Source organism: Fukomys damarensis, unplaced genomic scaffold (assembly GCF_012274545.1).
Source record: "Fukomys damarensis isolate Sample0158 unplaced genomic scaffold, DMR_v1.0_HiC HiC_scaffold_16, whole genome shotgun sequence".
NCBI lineage: Eukaryota > Metazoa > Chordata > Mammalia > Rodentia > Bathyergidae > Fukomys > Fukomys damarensis.
In genome coordinates, this window is record NW_022900928.1 from 98,622,322 (window position 1) to 98,629,029 (window position 6,708).

A 6,708-nucleotide genomic window follows, 5' to 3' on the forward strand; every position below is an offset into this window, starting at 1 on the left:
ACACTCCCCAAACATAAAGACCCAATTCAAAAACGGGCATCTGAAATGAACAGACATTTCTCAGACGAAGAGATAAAAGGATCAAATAAACATATGAAAAAAATGTCAACACCATTGGTCATTCAAGAGATGTAGATGGAAACAATACTGAGATTCCACCTCACCCCAGAAAGAATGGCTGATAGATATTAAGAAATCAACCAATAACAAATGCTGATGGGATTGTGTGAAGAGAAGAACCCTTCTTTATTATTGGTAGGAGTGCAGACTGGTGCACCCACTGTGGAAATCAATATGGAGATACCTCAAACACCTAGGATTAGAAGTCCCATGTGACCCAGCTAGTCCTCTGCTGGGTATTTCCACAAAAACATTAAAATAATCATACCAAAGTGATATATATGCACCAATGTTTATAGTGGTACATTTTGTAATAGATAAAACTTGGAAACAGTCCAATTACCCATCAAGTGAGGACTGGATAAAGAAGATGTGGGGTTTTTTCTTAATAGAATGGAGTACTATTCAGCCACGAAGAACAAGAAACTAGAGACATTTATAGCTAAGTTGATGCACATTGAGGCCATACTCTTAGTGAAATTAATAGAACACAGAAGTGTAATACCAAATAGTTTCCCTGGTTTGGAAATCTAAAGTGTAAATAAAGATCAAAATGTATAATTGATACTGTGTAATAGAAAGAAAATTTCTAAAGGTGTAGGGGAAGTAGGAGAGGAAGGGGAAAGGTAAGAAGGGAAAATAAAAAAATAAGAAAAAAGGAAAAACGTGGAATGAAAGTCTTTGTAAATATGTAGGGTGGAGGGGGTGATGAGAGGGCAGGGGAATGGGGAAAAATAAAAACCAAAATACAGTATATAAAAGAACAAGATCCCAATGATTAATGTAACTGTATTGTACACCTAAAAAGTACAAATAAACTTAATATAAAAAAATACTAGTAGTTTGGGTAGAGAAATATTTCAGACATATCAAAAGAATAAAAACCCAGAAATAGATACATGTACATATAGAAGAGATGTGTATGATAAATTGGCTATTTAAAATCAGCAAAGAAAGAATGGCCTCTTAAATAAGATGACTTTGGAAGCACTGGGTCTCCATATAAGAAAATAGGAAGTTACCACAATGTTGCACTACAGATACAAAAATATCTTCAGATGAATTAAAGATCTAAAAGTAAAACTCAAAAGCAAAACACTTAGAAAAATAGAGGTAATATTAAAATTCTAAGGTAGAATAAAAATACTGTATAAAGAAATATTGATTCAGCTAAATAAATTTTATTTTATTGCATATTCTTTTAAATTAAACTTCTTGTACAGACACTGTACATAGCTAAGTTAGTTAGAAATATAAGCAGTCAGACAGGGTTGGATCCTGGAGAGAGTCAATGCAAAAGACAACTGTGGCTAGGGCTGGGGATTTAGCTCAGTGGTTCTGTGCCTGCCTTGCAAGCACAAGGTCTCAATTTCAATCCCTGGTACAAAAAACAAACAAACAACAACAACAACAACAACAAAAAACCCCAAAACAATAAAAAAGACAACAGTGGCAGGAAGTGCATTCATTAAAGGCCAGTCTTCAAGACTAAGAAAATTGAATACTTCCACTGTGGGTGAACAGCAGTAATAGATACTTTAAATAGGAATCAATCACTTTGGGAGGGGAAAGAAAACCTTCCTCAGCCCATCCCTTCCCAGAAAATCCTTGTTCTTTCCACATAGGCTTGCTAATTGACTAGCTTCCCCCATTTGATCTCATTTAATCAGTATTACTGGTAACTGTGCTTGTAATCTTATTGGTTGGCTATAGTTTTGTCCTACATTGTACCCACCTTGTGATTTTTCATTGGACCAGTATTACCTACTTGACTATACTTGTACACTTATTAGTTGACTATAGTTTTGTCCTGACTCATCTCATGGGTTTGCTTTGTGAAGCTCCCTTGAGAAATAGGATCTGCAGGCAACCACTTTTCAGGCCCCCTTTCTCTCTCTTTCTCTCTCTCTCTCTCTCTCTATCGCTCTTTTATTTTGGAAACAGGGTCTCACTATGTAGTTGAGACTAACCTGGAACTCACCATGTAGCCCAGGCTGATCTTGAACTCGAGGATCCTTCTGCCTTAGCCTCCGGAGAGCTGGGATTATAGGTGTGTGCCATCACACCCAGCCTTTCTGTCTCTCAGACAGAAGATATTTTCAATAAATATTTCCTGCTCTTAACCTTTGTTGTTCCTAGAATTCATTCTTCAATTTTATAGAACATCAACTTGACATATCAGACATCTAGTTGTTTGGGAGTTATACTTCCTTATATCATTTGGAGGTCTGTGTATCATCCCTATATCATATGTCCTATCTCACAGAGAAGATTGTGTTAGTCATTTGCCTTTGTTTATGATACGTGATTATCACTAGATTTTGGTCTTTTATATACATATCACTTTTTATCTCATATCTTTGTATATGTATGCAAAACTATTACAGCATTTCAAATGCATATTCTTTTATTTGTATTGTTGCAAAATGGATAATGTTGTTTAGAATTATCAACCTAAATTGACAGAGCCCAGACAGGGACATTGTCAGTTGGAATGAGCCCACCCACCATCTTAGAGAAATATGACTCTACTTAGGTCACAGAGGACATGTCAGCAGGCTGTGAGCAGTCCTCCAAGGACATGTCAGTAGGTATAGAGAACACATAATCAAGCCACAGACCTGCAAGTTTCTCTGATAGATCCCCCCAAAAGTCCACTAAAAATGCTATTTTAAAAAAACCTCAGCCTGTAAAAGACTTTCTCTGTTCTGCTTACACAAAGAAGGCCCCTCTCAGGTTTAGCAATAAACCTGCTTGGACTGTTGAGTTTGCGTCCCTCTTTCCCACTCATAAATAACAATGAGAGACGGGGAGGAGGGGGAGAGAGAGAAGAAAGAGATTTTCCAAAGGACTTAGGAAGCTTCAGGAGGAGCTTTTTTTTATTGAATTTTTTTTTGTTTGGGTTTTTTATTTGTTTGTTTGGTTTTGAGACACGGTCTCTCTATGTAGGATAGGCTGCCCTTGAACTCATTATGTAATGCACTGGCCTTGAAGTCATCAGTGATATTCTTGCCTCAGCCTCCAGAGTGCTGGAATTGCAGGTGTGTACACCATACCTGGTGACATTAATTCAACATCAAGCAGTAAAAATAAAGATTCACATGAAAAGGATTACAGATGATATTTTGAAACTACAGTCCTTGACCCTAAGATGGATAACAAGACCAGCAGCCTGAGGTTATGCAAACAGTTGCTGGTCAGAGGTCCTCAAACTAGTATTTTTTATGTAAGGATGCAATGAGATTTGTGCAAGGCTGGAAGTCTTATTTAATATGTAACTACCAAGTAGTCATGCTGAAAACCTTTCCTTTATAGCCTCCTGGCTTAATTTAATTTTTTTTTCTTTTCTTAGGGTTGATGCAAGGGATTTTATTTTGATTCTGGCAACTTTCACAGAATAGAAGTCTCTAATTTATGTAAATTGAATCATGTCATACTTTTCATTCTCTTTCTTTGTTATTTTTTCTCAGCGCTGTTTTAAAGATCCATTTGCTATGTTTACAATTAGCCTCTTGCATCTACTGGGTACAGAGTATCAATCATGTGCATTCACCATGTTTTACTTATCCCCTCCCCTGCTATGGCACACAGAGTGCTTCTAACAAGATATAATATATAGTGCTTCTACAGACAGCCTCGGGCATGCTGCCTTCTGGACATGGAGTGGGAGAATTTCTCTGGGATAAATACCCAGGTGTTTGACAGCTAGACAGTAGCTATCTTGTTTTCAATTTGGTAAATTTTTTGGTACTGGGGATGGAACTCAGGACCTTGCCCTTGACAGGCAGGCACAGCACCACTGAGCTAAATCCCTGGCCCATCAATTTTGTTATTTCTAAAACTTTAGTTTTAGTTTGTATTGTACAGATTAATGGAATTTACTACATTTGTATATATGTATGCAGCGTGCGCTGGTCACTTCCATTTACTCATATGTCTGTCCCTTTGTAGTGTGAATCATCTTGAACCCTCACCACAGTAACTACATCTTGTAGTGGGTCCTTGTTTAGCTGTCCACTAGGGCCCCACCAGGTGCTGAGGCCATGTGCCAGCTACAGCTCAAAACCATCTACCACCATATCCAGACAGTGCTTGCTAACAAGTAGAGTTTCCCAGTAAGAATTGGATGGGAGTGAAGTATATGAAACTTTTTCTGAAGGCCATTCTTACTTTTAATCTTGCTTCTGCTATTTTAAGTAGAGTGCTATAAAGCCAGTTGCTTACCACAGGGGAGTTAGAGAATTTTATGGTACCATAGCTGACAAATCATCCACTGCTCTATAAATGATCCCTGATAAACTCATTTACTCAACACTCTCAGTTGTTCTTTGGTTTGTTGGCTCCCTCTTAGTCTGAAGCAGACATGTCTTTCCTGTCTTTCTGGGAAATTCATGCAGATCTTTGGGCCTGATGGAGAACCTGATAGACCAAAGATGAGTCAGGGAAGAGCATCAGTGGGGGGAATTCTACAGTGACCATTGTCCTCTACATGGTATCTGGCAAATAAAAGCAAACTAACAAAAAGATAAATGAATCTACAAAATTCCTCTGCAAGTTTGGGTGACTGATTTCTTTCCAGGCCCTGTGGTATTGGAATCCATCAAATATGAGGGAGGGAGAGTAAGTCACAACTAGGGACTATTTAGTTTCTATGTCCACTTTTTGCTTTGTTAATGATGAGTCCTATCCCACCTTTCCCATCAGTCAGGTGGTTAATCAATGATATGGTATCTGCATTTGGGCTGTATTCGCTGTAATGGCTCTTTTTGTCTGTGCCCTACTTTGTTATCTGATTCAATGCTAACTCTGAGTAGCCCAATGGCCTGTGGGCCTCTAAAGTGCTTCCCTTTCTCCAGAATCCCCTCTGTCCATACACTCCTGGATGTGGCAATGGCCCAAACTATTCTTAGGTATTTATTTTTTTTTGTTACTGTTGTGAATGGTATTGTTTGTTACTGGGGATCAAACTCGGGACATTGAGCTTGCAAGGCAGGTGGCAGAACCTCTGGGCTAAATCCCCAGCCTGAATGGTGTTGTTTGTTTGTTTCTTTGGTACTGGGGATCGAACTCAGGACCTTGTGCTTGTGATGCAGGCAGTGGCACCACCGAGCTAAATCCCTGGCACAGTGATATTGTTTCCCTAATTTCTTTCTCATTGACTTCATTATTAGTATACAAAAGTGCCATTGATTTTTCTGTGTTGATTTTGTTCCCACTACATTGCTGAAATTGGTTAATTCTGAGTTTTTTGGTAGATTTTTTTGGCATCTTCTATGTAGAGTATCATATCATCTTCAAACAATGATAATATGACTTCTTTACATATAATATTGCTTATATTTCTCTCTCTTGCCTGACTGCTATCCTAATGTTTTGAGGACTGTATGAATAAGAATAGTGGCAGTGGGCATTGTCATGTTGTTCCTGATTTTAGAGGGAAAGTTTTCTATTTTCTCCATTTAATATGATGTTGGCTGTAAGTTCACCACAAATGGCTTTAATCAGACTCAGATAAGGTACTTCTATGCCTATTTTCATCAAGAATTTTATCATGAAGGTGTTTGGATTTTGTCAAAAGCCTTTTTTGCATCTACTGAAATGATCATGTGGTTTTTGACCTAGCTTCTATTTGTGAGGTGTATTATATTTATTGATTTGTGTATGTTGAACCATCATTGCAAACCTGGGATGAAACCTACTGGATCAGGACATGTATGACCCTTTTGACAATGTGTGGCATTCTCCTTGTCAATGTCTTCCTAAGAATTTTTGAATCTATTCATCAGTGAGAATGGCCTGTAGTTTTCTTTTTCAGTTGAGGTCAGAGTGCTACTGGATCCCAGAAATGAGTTTAGAAGCACTCCTTGTTAGGGAATTGATCATGTTAAAGTATGCTGTGATGCCGCTTCACAGGCTGCATTCTCCTGGTACATCTTGGCTCCTAAAATGACCTCATGCCCTTATCTCTGGTTTCCCTACCCCCCCAAGGCCACAGTGGTCCAGGAAAGTTGAAACCTGTGTCTGCAGGACTGGGCCCATAAAAGCAATCTGGCCTGTGATAGGTTAAAAGTAGCTCACTCCTCATAAATAGGCAATAGCCCACCCCCAAACTGATAAAAGGATCTTCCTTTCTTTGTTCTTCTCTCTCCTTCTGCTTCTTCTTCCTCCTCTCTCTCTCTCTCTCTCTCTCTCTGCCTTCCTGCCTCCTGCTCGCCTCCCTACAATAAAGATCTCCTGCTGGACCTCTCGGTGCATGAGTGGCCTAATTGGGAAGGGGCACCTGAAGGGGCACGCGACCCCCCTTGCACTCCTTCCCTGTCAGTTTCATTGAAAAGCTTGAGGAATACTGGTGAGAAAATATCTTGTATTTTTTAAAAAAATTTTTGGTACCAGGGATTGAACTCAGGCCCTTGCACTTGTGAGGCAGGCCAGAGAATCACTGAGCCAATTCTCTGGCCTGAGAAAATATCTTCTAAAATTTTATAAGGACTGGGGATTTAGCTCAGTGGTTCCACTGCTGGCCTCACAAGCACAAGGACCCGGGTTCAATCCCTAGTAGCAAAAACAAAAACAAAAAAACAAGCAAAT